This window comes from Lissotriton helveticus, chromosome 2_1, assembly GCF_964261635.1.
Source record: "Lissotriton helveticus chromosome 2_1, aLisHel1.1, whole genome shotgun sequence".
Lineage (NCBI taxonomy): Eukaryota > Metazoa > Chordata > Amphibia > Caudata > Salamandridae > Lissotriton > Lissotriton helveticus.
In genome coordinates this window covers 226,807,109-226,823,013 of record NC_136059.1, presented here as the reverse complement: position 1 = coordinate 226,823,013, position 15,905 = coordinate 226,807,109, and the positions used below count along the sequence as shown (strand labels likewise).

The 15,905-nt window shown below is 42.5% G+C and overlaps 1 pseudogene; it reads right to left on the bottom strand.

Annotated features, from left to right (window-relative positions):
• Positions 1-650: 650 nt before the first annotated feature.
• Positions 651-14,787, bottom strand: LOC144820099 (uncharacterized; annotated as a pseudogene).
• Positions 14,788-15,905: the final 1,118 nt, after the last annotated feature.

Here is a 15,905-nt window from a genome sequence, read left to right as displayed (position 1 = left end):
CAGCCATCTCTGTCCTGAGCTTTTCTTTCAATCCGACTCCAGGTGTAAACCATCTCCTTGCAGTCAGCCTTGAGGTCTCGTGCCAGGTGTTTCCTGGCCTTCCTCTTTTACCTTGAGGGTTCCAGGTCACGGCTTGCCTGGTGATGTTTGTTGTGGGCTTGTGAAGGGGATGACCTATTCATCCCCAGCATTTTCTGCATGATTTCTTCATGAGCAGGGAGTTGAAGATTGTAATGCTGTAGGTTGTTGTTGTTATTGGTGTTTGGTCAACAGATTGGAAGATTTTCCTCAGACAGGTGTTGATGAAATTCTGGACCTTGGTAGTGGTCAATGTTGTCCTCCACGTTTCGGCTAATTTTACGTTGGGTTTAAAAACCCTGATCTTGGTTTGCAGCGTTAGGTCCTTGGAGTTCCAGATCTTTTTTAGCTGAATGAAGGCAGCCCTAGCTTTTCTGATATTTGCCTTGACATCCGCGTCTATGCCACACTGCTTGTGTGTGACACTGCCCAGGTCAGTGAAGGCTTTAACCTCAATCAGTGCATCACCTGCGAGAGTGACTGCAGTAGTGCTCCCCGTGTTAGCCTTCAGGATCTTTTTTTATCCCCTGTGGATTTTAAGGCCAAGTTGGGCTGAAGTGGCTGCCACCGTGTTAGTCTTCTATTGCATCCGCAGAAGGGTTTGGGAGTAGGGCAAGGGGCAAGACCAAACAACACTGGAGGACCCTAGTCCTCCCTTGGAAGGCTTCAGTGAGTTGTCCTCCATTAACTAACTTGCAAGTGATTCTCTTGTAAGAGTTCCTAATGATTCTTACAAGTTTTTCTGGCACACTGTAGTGGCGGGGGAATTTCCAAGGGGTCTCTCTGTTCATGCTATTGAATGCCTTCTAATAGTCGAGTTGATGTAGAGTGTGGAGTTCCATTCTAATGACTGCTCAATGTTGATGCACTGTGTTGCAATCTGGTTTGTGCAGGACCTATCTTTGTGGAAGCCAGCTTGCTGGTCTTGCAAGTGAGTGTCAACTTGTTCCTTCATTCTGTTCAGAATGACTCTGTTGAGCACTTGGCCTGGGGTTGATAGAAGAGTTATCCCTCTGTAGTTTGCGTAGGTACTCGGGCCACCTTTCTTAGGTATCTTAAGGAGATATCTTTCCTTATACACTGATATCACCTTTACCTCTTACCAGATCCTTCCAAACACTGGGTAGAGCATGCCTACTGATATATCAATGTCTACCTTCAATGCCTCTTCAGGAAAGTTGTCAGGACCTTCTGCCTTCCCATTTTTCACTTGTTTTGATGACTTGCCGTATTTCTTCTTTGGTTGGTCTCCTCCAACCAAGTGGCAAGTTCTAGTCAGCTGGCTGTCTGCCTGGTGAAGAATCCGGCACAGGCTGGTCAACAGTTCTTCAAAGTGCTCCACCCCTCTTAGTTGTTGCCCTTTGTTGCCCATGATTTTCTTCCCAGTTTTGTCTTCAATAGGTCTTTCTGACTTGTTATATCTGTTGGAAAGTTTCCTTGTTATGTAGCAGATGTCTTTCAAGTTTCCATGGTTTACTGCTTCCTGGGCCTCACTGGAAAGACCAATAATGACTCCTCTCTTGTCTGCTCTTAAGCTTTTTTTTGCTTCCTTTTATGTTTTGGTGTATTCACCTTGAGCTTTCGCTTTTTCTTTTCTTGTTCGGCTGGTGTTGACTGCAGCTTCCTTTTCCTTTTCCTTTCTCTCTTGGATTTTGCAGAGAGGCCCAGAAGAGATCTATTCTTTATGCTGTTCTTTCTTGTGAACCAATACCTTCTGGCAGCTTGATGTCACTGTTTCTTTGATCTTCTTCTACTGACTTTCTACTGGGTTTCTGTCATCCTCTAGTTCTTGCAGGACTTGAAACTTATTACTTAAGGTAACTGAGTATTCACTTCGCTACTATGCTTCTATGAGGAGAGTGGTGCTATATTGCTGGCGTTAGGTTGGGCCGTTCCACCCATGCTTTCTTCAGAATTAGCTTTAACCTGGCCACTACAAGGTGATGGTCTGATGCCACGTCTGCTCCTCTCATCACGCTCACATCTTGTATGGATCTCCAGAACATCTTTGCATTGCAGACGTGGTCAGTCTGATTCCATGTGAATGGTCTGCTAACACTCACATTGTCTTTTGTATACTTTTGTATGGGAATACACTACCACTTTTCACCAGACTGTTCATGTCACCAAGGCTATGGTTACCCATGACTTCTTCATAGCCAGTGTTGTCACTTCCAGTCTAGGCATTGAGGTCCTCCATCAGTACGGTGATGTCTCTCCCAAGGCTTTTCTCCAGGATGGACTACAGTCTGTTGTAAAACCGTTCCTTTTCCTCTTCTTTGTTGACACGTGTAGGTGCATAGTACTGGATAACATTCATGCTGATCTGCTTTTTATTTGTGCTGAAGGTCGCTGAGATGATTTTGGGACTCGAGTTGGCACGGGTAGTTACTTGTGACAAATAGGGACCCTTGCCTCTAGTCAGGAGAAGGGGGTACACGCATAAAATAACCCCTGCTCACCCCCTTGGTAGCTTGGCATGAGCAGATGGGCTTATCTCAGAGGCAGTGTCTGAAGCATTTGCGAACACATACAGTAATCCAGTGACAACACTACAGATGGACACCACACAGTTGTATATTAAAAATAAGTATTCTTTATATAGATTTTACACAAGACCACAAATGACAAAAATCCACAATACTAGACTTAAAATGGTAGAATTATCTTAGTTCTCTTTAGATCTTAAAATGTGACACTTTGAGTCAATGTACCTTAAGATGCGACACGCAGGGCAACTAAACAAAAGTGTTGCAAAGATGGTGATGCGTTGCAGTGATTCCTTACTGCGTTTCCGGGACAATGCGGTGAGCGACGCCGCAATGTGATGAAATATTGGTGCAAAGAATTAAAGACATTGTTTTGTTCTTGATGCGGCATGCTTCTCCGATGTTGTGAGAAGTCTCGACTCGATGCGTCAGCTGCAGCGGCGACACCCTTATTCCGTGATGCAACGACAGCGGCTTTGGCGGCGGCACTGTCCTCCGACGATGTGAGATGCTTCCACTCGATGCGACAGCTGCAGCGGTGACACTCTTGTTCCGTGATGCGACGACAGTGGCTCCGACGGCGGCACGCTTCTCCGTGGACGTGAGGCGCTTCTCTTGATGCGGTGCAATGCGACAGCTACAGCGGCGTCATCCACGATGCGACGCCAGCGGCTGCGCCGGCGACACGCTTCTTCTTGATTGTGTGACGCTTCCAGCTCCTTACGTCCCTCAGAAGGCCCAAAACAGCAGCAGGCACTTCCAAAGAACTCTTGGGGAGCTGGGGGTTGAAATCTGTTGATCCTGAGACTTCAGCAGTAGGCAAGTTCTTCTCTCAAGCCCTTGGAGATCCTTTACAAGTTGAAATAAAGCACACAAAGTTCCTTTCTCCTTTTTTTGGCAGTCATGCAACCACTGCAGTCCAATCCCCCAAGCAGCACTTCAGCTTAGGGGTAGTCTCTCCTCAGTTTCTTCTGGTTCCTCTCCTCAGCTAAGGTTTCTTCTTGTTGTCCAAAAGTGATCTAAATTCTTGGGATCAGGGTCCCAATATTTATACCCCAAAATCCTTTGTCCTCTGAGGGCAGAGGGGCCTTTCCCTAATCCAAACCGGTTCTGGTCAGTCCTGGAGCACTCTGTTTACATGACTCCTTCTTTTCTTTCACAGTGCAGGGCAGAAACATCAGACACCCCAAAGGAGGTGGAACCAGCATTGTGGAGGGAAGGCACAGCCCTATTCAGGTCCCAGGTGCAACTCCTCCCTCCCATCTAGATGCAGATCTATCTCTTCACCACTGGGTTGACTCACCCTGTCTCCTGGAATCCCCCAGCCCCTGTCACTGAAACTCCAGACGAGGAATACACAACCTAGCAGAGGCAGGCTTGGATAGTTAGACAAGAGAATACCTACTTTCTAAAAGTGGTATTTTCAAACACAGAATGTTAAAATCAACTTCACTAAAAGATGTATTTTATCATTCTGAGTTCAGGCATTCTAAACTTCAATTTCTACCATGTTCGCTGAGTAAGTTAGGATTATAAAATGTAATAATCTAATTGCCCATTCTGGCCTATGGAGAACAGGTAGCCTTACAATAGTGAAAAACGAAAATGGCTGTAATTCACTATTAGGACATGCCACACACACCAGGGCTTGTCCTACCTTATACTTACAGTGCACCCGTCCTTTGGCCTACTATAGGGGTGTCTGACATTAAGAAAAGGGAAGGTTTAGGGGCTGGCAAGTGGGTGCACTTGCCCAGTCAGTATGGCAGCACAAGACTGCACACAAGCTCTGCAATGGCAGACCTTGGACACACTTTTACAGGCTGCTTCTGTGGGTGGCACAACCAGTGCTGCAAGCCCACCAGCAGCATTTTGTTTACAAGCCCTGGGCATTGCTGGTGCACTGTACTAGGGTCTGACAGGTAAACCAAACCAGCCAATCATGGAATCACTAATCCATACATTAATTTACAATAGGGAGAGCATATGCACTTTAGCACTGATCAGCAGTGGTAAAGTGCCCAGAGTCATAAAACCAACAAAAACATGTCAGACAAAATACAGGAGGGAGGCAAAAGTTCAGGGATGACGCTGCAAAAATAGGCCAAGCCCAAAACTGAATATGTGGGGCATTATCTTCCTTTTGTCCAAAATGCAGCAGCATTCCTTCTGGAGACATTCTTTTCTGTCTGGACTGTGTCCATCTGATCTTGCTGATGCCAATCAGGCCAATGTTGTGTTTTTTTGATCTGGCCTGCCATGTGGGCTGTCTTGACTGTCTTGTACATGGACCTCAAGTTCCATATCCTGATGCTGATGGTCTGAAAGCAGGTGGAAAGCAGGTGGATTAGCTTTGTGGCTTTCAGGGATCCTAGGCTTTCTCCACAAGGTGTCATAGATGTCCGTGAAGGACGTTCCTCTCTCCATAAGGCCGGCATGGCTGTTGGTTGATGTTTATGTAGCTAGGTGCGGTAGCTAGCCTCATGTATACCTCTATTCTTTTTGCAGCTGCAAGTGGGACCGGGCATGGCAGAGTTACTTGTCCACAAATATCTTTGATCAATCATTCATGTGACATTATTATCATCATAGCTTCAGTCCATTTCTTCCTCTGTGGGGGACAATCTCCTGTTATAGTGCTTTGGACATTGATGATTCAGAATCCAACCACCTCTTCTTATGATTGTTGACCTTTGTGATTCTCAGGGTATAGTGAAGTAAAGCGAGTTCCAATGGCTGTGTAATCTTGCTGCCAAATAATGGTCCTGAAGTTGTGCAAGATAGGGGAATGCCATAAGATCTCTCTTTGCCCTCCCACATCTCTAGCATATTGCGTACAAGGTTAGCTTTCTCTATGCAACCTTGTACGGAACCAGTGGCAGTCATGGAGCATTTTGAAATTGCTGAGCTTTAGTTTTTTGCTACCATGGTCATGATTGGACAAGAGGGGAGACCATTTTGCATCAGTATTTCTTTGGCACATCCATTTTTCATTTTCGTCAAAGGCAGGTCCCTATAAGTTTAGTTTAGAGGCCCTGGCCTGGCAGTTCGGACTGGACTGTTCCCATTGGGCACAGGATCAAGACTGATTTGCATATGGCTGGGTTCAACTGGAATGGCATGGTGAGCACGATGGATTTAGGCCCAGATCTCTGTACTGGGGTGAATGAATGACTTTGTTCTGCATTCTGTCCCTTAATTGTTGTTTTAGCATTAGTTTAGAGTATGCCTTTTCAATCAGCATTTTGAGAGTCCCAAAATCAGTTTCTTGTAATTACTCTATAGATCCAAATAAGTGTGCATTGATGAGGCATCCAGCGCGCCCAATAAGTTATCAAGATTGATTTTCAGACAGTGTTGGAATTGTACATGTGATGAAAAATTGCAAAAATCTAAACAGAATTCTTTTGAGAGATCTTGGACTTATTTAACCTTTTCATTTTCTTGTGTTTGTGCTATATTTAGAATATTTTTTATAGATCATAGCAGCCAGTTCAACATTTGCCCATTCATACAGATCGCCATTTTGTTCCAGAGTGGCGCCTCCTAATTCAGAAATCTTCTCTGTTGCACGGTTTTATGTCTGGCTGCCAACATTTTTTGTGATCCTGCCATCACCGGGTTGTTTCTGCTATCATCCGTAGCATGGTGCATATAGAATACCTGTGAGCCAACACTCCTGTCTAGAGGTTGGGTTCTAGCATGACCCAGCCTGATTTTTATAGATCAGTATTAACATGATAGATCATCTGTCAGAAGTATAGGGTTATGAGTTACAATTCAATCGTGTGAAGTCATAGGCCTCCAGAAATAATGGTCACATGCAGCCTGGCAGCTGCCAGTCACGGGGTATTGCTTTGTCAAATGTATTCCTTAATCTGATGATCAATTTGTTGTAGTAAAGTATGTGAAAAGGTTGCTGAGACTACCACATCTCTTTTACCTTGCCACAAGATGTAAGCCTTGCCATCCCGATCTTCTATCACACAGACGCTGTTCCCGCATCATGGTATTTCTTCATACGATAAGATCCGTTCTCCCAGGGTCTATGATCCGCGCTTGCAATCCTAACATGCCTAATACTGCCCTCTACCATAGGGCTACACTACAGTATATTACAGGCAAATGTTTTCAGGCACTGTATTTGATAGTCCTGATGATGATCCAATATCTGACAGATAAAGACCGCCGTCGACATAGTTTGTCAACCTTACACATAGTGATTCTTGTATTTAATATTCTGTAAAGGTGACCTCTTGATAATTGTTATTTTACAATTGTTGCATTCCTTGATAGAAACAACCACAAACTGCTTGAGCCCTAATACTTTGTTTTTCTGTTTTATATGTGGGTCCATGGATACAGGCTTGTATCCCACTGTTATCTGACTCGCAATATTGTTCTATCTTTTAACTATTGTGCAAATTAAAATGGCCTTTATCCCGCTGGATACTGGCACTCATATAGCACTGAATGGGGATAAATGCATTGTATATACATCCCTCACTGTCCCAGGGACCACTGTCTGGAGTACATCTATTAAACATATCACCATTGCCTGATTCTGGATTGCTTGATTTTCAAAAACACAGAAGAGTGCTGTGTCTCTCCATATTCTATGTATGCGAACCATTAATATCGGATCAGAATTACTAACCACATTTCCTGTAGGTCAGTGTCATTGAATGTGAGTTGCTGTGGTAGGGTGACATACCCTGAGGCAGCTAGCACTGTTCCCACTCAGTTTTGTTTGAGTTTTTCTGTGTCTGTTTTTGGCACATACGTCTCCTGTAACAAAGTTATGTCTGGCATCTCTGAGACTCAAAGTAGTACAAAACTTGATTTTAGCGTACATACCTGGTAAGGCCATTACTAATAAGAGAGAATGCCTTGACCTGTTGAATATTCCTGACTATAGAGCCTCTCAAATGTTTCAGTGTAGTGTGAAACAGCAAACCGCCCTTAGAAATATTTACATGCATAACTCCTCACTGTTGCCAGTTGGTCGAAATATAAAAGAATCAATGATAACAGTGATGTTAAAGGCCACTGAGTACCTCTGATGGTATAATGGTTAGCTTTATTTCTGAGCTTTGCTTTAATAACTCCATTTCAAACTGTTTGTCCACTCTATCACCTGCTACTAGGATTCAATAAGAACAGGAATTTCAGTAAGTCAGGTAGTTGAGGTTTTATAGTTCTACTTCCCTGTTAAGTTGTTCAGTCTTCAAGATAGCATCTATTTTTCCATAAGTGGAAATTTCAGTTTGTCCCCACCCCATAGTGAAGCTTCCTTTTGAGGTTTTCCTCCAAGCCTCCCTGACTGGATATCTGTTTATTACGCCTTTATACAATATTCTTGCCGGTGCCTTACCAGTTGCTGGTGCACTGCCAGAATGACCCCATCACTATTTTCCACTGTTGCTATTTCCATCAATGGTTGCTCCATAGAATCTAGAAAGTGGTCCAGATCTTGCAGGTTGTAGAATTCCTGTGCTCTACAGAGTAATGTCACCTCACCAGGATGGTCAAAGGATTAATATGGCTATATCTGACGCCTCTTTGCTTGAGGGGCGGTCGCTGTGTTAGGAATTGTTTTCCTTAGGATTAAGTCTGCCTTGAACATGATCTTCAAGCCTTTGTACGAACCATGTTGTTTCATTAACTGAAGGAGAAGGCTCACAAGCTGATGGAACCAAATTATCGCTATTCTGGCTGAGACCTGATTGCTAACTACTAGCCAAATAAGCATACAGATCATGGTAAATGTCTGGACATAAATACCACTACCCACTAGCTGTTTAGTCTCTGCACCCTCTGGAATTTGATAGGTGGTTGGAATTCAATATTCGTCAGTTTGAAGATAAAGTTCACTGAGAAGCTCTGGAGGTTGAGACACAGAGTTTACACATATGATATGGTATTGTCCACAAATGCAGATATATTGGAAGGGAATACTAGAAACCCTGTGTATGGCGCTGGGACGAGACCCCCCTAAGACATTAGAGGTCTGTATATAATGATTATATGCTAGACCTAGAGCCAAAAAGTGGGAACCAGATTCATAGACCTGGCACTGGGCCTGGCCAAGCGGGGAATCGCCATAGAATGGACATCAACGATAGGACCAAATGTGGTGACATGAAAAACCGAGCTGACACAATGGGCTAGGGTAGAAGAGCAGGCATTGATCAGGGAAGAAGCTAGAGGGATCAGCATTCAACCAATAGCAGACATATGGGCCGAAATATTGAACATATGGGACCACCAGGAGCAAGGTAGTAATGATGACGAGTATATAAGCGAAAATACCACTGAAGATAAGGAAGAAGGGCCCCCATTAACGGAGTAGTAGAGTTACAGGATAACGCAGATGCAGATCCCTCATTACAACAACTGGGCATAGGATAATGTCCTTTAGACAGAACGTACCTCATCCCCCTAGAGCGAATGCTATTACCATTGCCTACATTACGCATTGAACGTATGAGCAGGTCAGAAGCCTCTGGAATTTTCTAGAGTACTCTGAATACTAGAGCACCTAAAATACTCTGCGACTAGACATATGTTATTCATCACTGGTATTCCCCCTCTGCGCCAACCTCTCACCACCTCTCCATCTCACCCCACCCCTTGTTATAGTTAGATACAGTTTGCATAAGGAGGTACGCATTTAAATTAAAAGAAAACAAACAGACAACATAATATGGAACAATGTTGCATAGAGTGTAAGAGGCAACCAATTGTGATATCAATATATGCTGTAAAGTATAAACTAATGTATACTATGTACATGCAAGGAACATGATAAATTATCAATTGTTTTCTTTTATGGAATGATGTATTAAAAAATACCAATAAAAAGATGTGAAAAAAAGAAGCTCTGGAGGTTGTCTCGCTCGCCTGCTTCTAGAAAACCATAAAGAAGCATGTTGTCTCTCCCTCTTTTATCTTCAAGATCTGTAACAGCCTTCTATAAATTCCATATTTCCCCAATCTGTGGAGTACAGTAATTTCTGCTGTAGGTCTTCCAGACACTTCTCTGAAATAGTTATCTACATTTTAAATTGAGACATTTCGGCATGCATCAAATTCAGCTCTGCAATTTTTTCTACGTATGATACTTCTATAGCACTCAGGGATGATGTAATCTCCTTCAATTCCTTCAGTGCATGCCCATAGTTGCTTATTCCATAGTATGTTCTCAAGTCACTCGGTGAGCGCTAATTTTATTTCCAGCTATTACTTCAGAGAAAAGTAATTGTCTTGAGTCCTTTTGTCCATAAATTTACCATGATATGTATGTTTTTTTGCTTCAGACTGAGTGTTGGTCGCAAATGCTGCTATGTTTAAATGTTCTTTGTGGTCTAGATCGAAGAGTCAGTATTTGAAAGTTGTATATTAATGTGGCTTGTCCCACCGCCCAATAGATGGTAACATTTGCTTACAAGTCTTCCACAATTCTAAGATTCCCAGATATTAACAAATATGGCAGCCTCTAGTGGGCCCTATTTCAACTTCCTATCATTACCAGCCTCCCCGAAAATGGCATGCTCAGAAAAGGGCCTCAGCAAGTCTCTTCCTCAAGTAAGAAGAATGTGTTCACATGCCCTAAGATTGCTCTGGCTGAACATTAATCATATCCTTTCTGGCTCAGCCTAGGGCTCTCCCTCTACCCAACAACTTTCAAGTTAGCTGGTGTTTTCCAAAGTGGCAGGTAGGGGCTTGCATCTTGAGAAGGGTTGTTGGGTGGCACCACCAGCAACTCAGCGTGTTGGATGCGGTGTGTTCTCAAGGTTGCCACCCGTTCTCTTTGTCAGTGTCTGCAGATGCCATCCCTGACGCAATTCACCACTGCTTAAGTGTTTCAGCACGGATTTGGGGTCTCTTATACCATGTTACGCTTGTTTATGGAGCTCGGACTACCAGAATTATGGTCAGACCCGGAAAACACAAGCACGAGGATTCCAAGGAAAGCGCTCTCCAGAGCATACTATGATAAAATGCTTTTTCGAGCCCTCGATAGCGCACGAGAGGGATCTCTGACACACCGCTTCATTACAACCAAAGACTCGTATAACCTTGAAAGTGTTTTGGATGGCATGACTCCTGTCTTAACAAGAAAATTATTCCTGCAATGGAGGTACGGGACCCTTCCGTTATTGTCTTTTACCAAAGCATGGTCCTGCCGGTCTTCCACTGAGATGTGCCCGGCACGTGACCATATAAAGGAGAACGAGGTGCACGTGATTTTCTTTTGCCTAGCCTACCAGAAAAGCAGGACATTTTGGCTCGTCCCCCTCCTAAAAAACTTGGGTTTTAGAACATTTTTACCTGCATATAGAGTTTTAATGACAGACTTATCGCCGCCAATTGTCTTTGCTTTGGCAAAATTTTTAACTGCAATGTGGCACATCCGAACTCGTTTGATAAAGATGGCTGGAGACTCTTCAAAACTTTTATCCTTTTGATTCCCTGTCACCCCCTTTCTTAGCATTCTCTTTTTTAAATTTCCCATGTATTTAATAGCAATGATTTACTTATGCTTTGGGATTTTAGCTAATGTGGTATTCTGTACATCTTTTATGATCATGTGATCGAAATAAAGATTTCAAATTTGTTTATGGAGCCATCTATTATGGAGTAAGTTAGAGGGTGCCCATGTTCGTTGCTGTCAAGTTCTGCCTCCTTATGATTTGTACATGTTGAATGTTGGGTGTTTGTTGCTAAGCTGATGGGGTGGTACACATTCATTGGGCATTATTTCCCTTATGTGCTGCTGCCAGAGAAAACAGCATACATTATCTAGGTATCTAAGACACTTAAATAGCATTAAAGTATTGTTTGTGTGCCTCTAAAAGTCCATCTAACTGGGAAATAAATGAAATGATCACCGCTGTGTGGCGGGCAAGCACTTTTTTATAGAAACGTCCAACTTCTCCCCAACCAAATCATGCATTCCTGGCTCCCAACATGTGGGATGAGCCAGTGCTCATAGAATTCTCTGGTGACAGCTGCGCTGTCAAGTTGGAACATAAAAAGGATGCATTTAGCACTAAAATGTACCACTTAATGCCAGATTTTAATTTGGCAAAATGCTGTGTAATGTTCCCTAAATATTGTATAATTATGCAAAAGTAAGTTGCACAAATTTCACACACTCCTAATTTTTAAATGGTAATACTTTTGTGAAATGGGAAATTCTAAGTCTGTCAGAAGATTATTTTATTAAACATAATTATAGAGAAAGTGTTTGTTCACCCATCGGTACAATCATACCAATTTTCTTCTAGTAAACTCATATCTTTCATGGCTATAATATAAAAGATTACACTGCGTTTGCCTATGAAATATTGCAATATTTTTAAAGTTACAAACATGCCTGCCTTTCTTATGATTCATTTTCCTTGCTGATTAGTAAGTGGTCGTGCATTGAATAACTTGACCTTTGTACTTCATACATGAAATCAGGGTTGGCTCTGTGGTTTTATGATATTCAGTAATAAGACTGTTTAAATATAAGACTATTACCCAAAAGCCCATTTTAGCATTTAATTGAGTGTCTGAACAAATTCTTCCTATGAATGCAAATACTTTATAACCTTTACTTAAGTGTAAAGGAACCTTAGTTCTTTCTGTGCATATAACACATAGCTTAGGAAAAGTCAACACTGGTTGCTAAGCTTCTACTCAACAAAGGCATGGCCAAAGATCACTCACACATATTACAGTATAGAAATGCTTGTATTCACAATTAGAGATGTTTTATAGGGTAGTTTCTTGGTAGCAACATGGTATGTAATCAAACATATGACTTTGTTTATATCCTATTCTTGCTATGCACTATTTGCGGCGGCAGTGCACATTACCTTTTTAGGTTGAAGACTACCAAACAGAGCAGTTTGTTAAAAACAACTTGGGGACATTCAGAAAGCTTCCCTGTGAATGCAGTCTGCCTGTTGCTTACAATTGGCTTTTTGGTTTGTAACTCACATTTTCTGGCTTTTTATTTGCTGCCATTATTTGTTTTAGGCTGTCCAGTGTGAGTTTGTCCCTTCCAAGGAGCAAAACCTTTTCACACTACCTCTCCTTGTATTCTTCCAAGAGTGCTCCTTTCTGCAAACAAGCTCGAAAATCTTGTTCTTGTCAAATTTGTTTACTTTTCTTTCTCTGACTTCAAATTGAGGGGATCTATGTGACAATCTTGCTGGATACTTGGGTAGGAAAGGATCTGTCTGCTAGCACACAATAACATTTAAATACATTTTGCAAGTATTTCAGTATATATCAGAAGTAGAAAAGAACAATGAAGCTCATGTTCTGTTAATGCTAAAGTGTGGCTTTAATATGATCAAAACAAATCAATACATTAAGTGATGCCATTTCCACCCGTTAATGTTTATGTGTTGTATAGTAACACTGTTTGTCTCATTTCAATTGTACACATGTTGTCTGTAATGGCAGTGTGCTACCACACCATGCATACTCCACTCTACACTACTCCACTCCAATCTACACCACTTCACTCTGTCCCACTCTGCGCCACTTCACTCTATACCACTGCACCCTATACCAATCCAGTCCAGGCCACTCTTCTCTGCACAACTCCACTCTGCAATACGGCACTCTACGCCACTGCACTCTATGCCAATACACTGTACATCAGTGCACTCTGTACTATTCAACTCTACGCCCATGCACATTACACCAATACACTGTATTCCACTCTAATATTCTCTGCACCACTGAATTCTATACCAATGCACTCTACACCACTTTACTCCATGCCACTGCACTCTACACCACACCACTCCACTCTACTGTGAAACAATCTACTATACAGCACTATATTACAACACTCTATGCCAATGCCCTCTACACCAGCCCACTCTACTCCACACCAATTCAATACGCCACTTACTGCCACTGCACTATATGCCACTGCAGTCTACTCTGCACCTCTGTACACCACTGAACTCTTTGCCACTGAACTCTAAGTGATTTTGCTCTGCACTACTGAATTCTATGCCAATGCACTCTATGCCACTGCACTCTATGGCAATGTATTCTACTCTGCACAACTCTATGCTACTGCACTCTATAAAGTCTGCTATGCAACACTCTAATCTACACCACCTCATTCTACAATGCAGCATTGTATGCCGCTGAATTGCATACTGCTGCACTCTATGCTACCATACTCTGGAACACTTGACACCTGTCCACTCTACTCTACACCACTCCATGCTACTCTATGCGACAACACTCTATGCCACTCCAGTACATGACACTCTGGGGCATATTTGCAAGCCCTATCACCACCACAAAGTCACTTTTAGTGATGGTGTGACAGCGATAGGAGATTCACCTCATTTACAAGGCAGTCTTAAGCCATTTAATGTGGCTTAACACTGCCTTGTAAAGAAGGTCCCCTTTCAGACGACACTTAGCGTGAAAGGGGCAGGCAATGGGTTGTTGTGGTGGGTGTTCCACCACAACTCCTATTGATGTTAATGCTGCCCACTAGTTACAAGAGCAGGGTAAATAGGAGGCAGCGCCAAAATTAAGACCAGGGACAACCTGGTCTTAAACAGGCAAAACTAGGAGAAATGCATTATTTCTCCCCGTTTTTGCTGTCAATAGATAAAAATGGATTTCAATGTATGTGACTTGGCTCAGTAGCCATGAATAATGCTTTATATCTTGAAATTAAGAGAATTTACCTTTGTATTGTCTCTCTTTATCTTGTCCTGCGGTCATTTTATCTTATTAAGTTAGTTGTATAAGTTTAAAGTATATTGGTATTGGCTCATGTCTACAATTGGTGCTGATGCTTGTAAGTGTACTTAAGTTGATGGTTGTCGTATATTATTGCATATGATAAAAATAAATTATCAAAAAATCAGCTATCTTCAACTGCTAGGGCCTGAGTCCTCTCTTTTATGTCTCTGGGACACAATCTTAGCTCTCTGTTTGCCAGATGTATTAAGTCTTTTGCTCATTATTGGATGATTTGTTTATCTCAGTTGTCTCCTCTTGGTTTGTTGGCTTTCCGGCCTATTTTTGTGCTTACCCCCCCCGGAGCATTTCGCACTCACAGTGTTTTCACTGGTTGACTTTTATACTTCTTCTGCTGACACCGCTTCCTTTCAGAGTACTTTTTTTCTTTTTCTTTTAGCACTCCATAGAAGTTCATGTGAATTCTTGCTGTCTCAGCCATACCTTGCTAGCACATTCACTTTTTTCTTGACTACTTGCTCTGACTATGTCTTCCTTTCCTCCCTCCCAAGGTCAGTTTATTTTCCCACACTTCTCACATACACCCCTCCTCTCCTCCTTTACTCTCCCATCCCGCTGCGCGTTTTCTCACCCTTCACCTGCATCTCTCCCACTTCATTGGTTTTTTTTTACTTTTTTCCACCCGACATGCTATTGGTGGGTGCAAATCTAAAATGGGTTTTATTCATTTCGCGATAGCTACTCCCTAGTGTCCCTGCGCATGCGTGCATGGCAGGCACTAAGGATGAGTTTGTCATATTTGATCAAACTCATTCAAATATGGCCGTCAAGGATCATGCATCCATAGCAGCCATCTTCTTTGAATGGGGTTGTTCAAATCACGCCCAGTTCGAGTAGCAAGTCAAATAGTAGTAGTTCAGTTGTATTGAGTGGTAGGGGGTTAGGAATAGCCCATGGGCCTAGCGAGACTAACACTGGGTCCAGCAATACCTTGCAGTGAAAGATATCATTGTGTATTAACAGTTTTGTTAATGTTTTCCCAGTATTAACGGAGAAGGGGACAGTAGAAGATCATGTGGTCAAGGTTGCCCATATCTGAGAAGCAGTTCCAACACCTTTTTGAGTGAATAAGGCCTGATTTGCAGAGCTTAGCTGAGGTCCAAAGGGTTCTGTATAGCACACAGTTTTTGCTTTGGAGAATAACTGGGGATATCTTGAGGTTAGTTGCATGTTTCCAAATCAGTGACCAATTATTATCAGTTAGGTAGGACTAACCTTCCCTAAGGAAAAAGACAAACCACTTCCTTTGATAATGGATGGGGTTAGATGCTGAATCTTGGTGAATCTTGTGAATTTTGAAGGCTTGATGAGTTTGTGTGGAGAGCGAGTTAAATTTATTAAGCATACTTGGGTATTTGAGGGTTACAGAAGTGTTGACTGTGATTGATTGCTACTATATGTTTTAGAAAGTTATAGAACTCCTTGTTGGGAATACCTGAGGAGGCTTGAAGTTAGGAGAATGGGACGGGGTTGTCTCTGTTAATCACATCTTTGATGCATATAATATTGACCAGTAGTGCCAATGAAGGGCTTTAATAT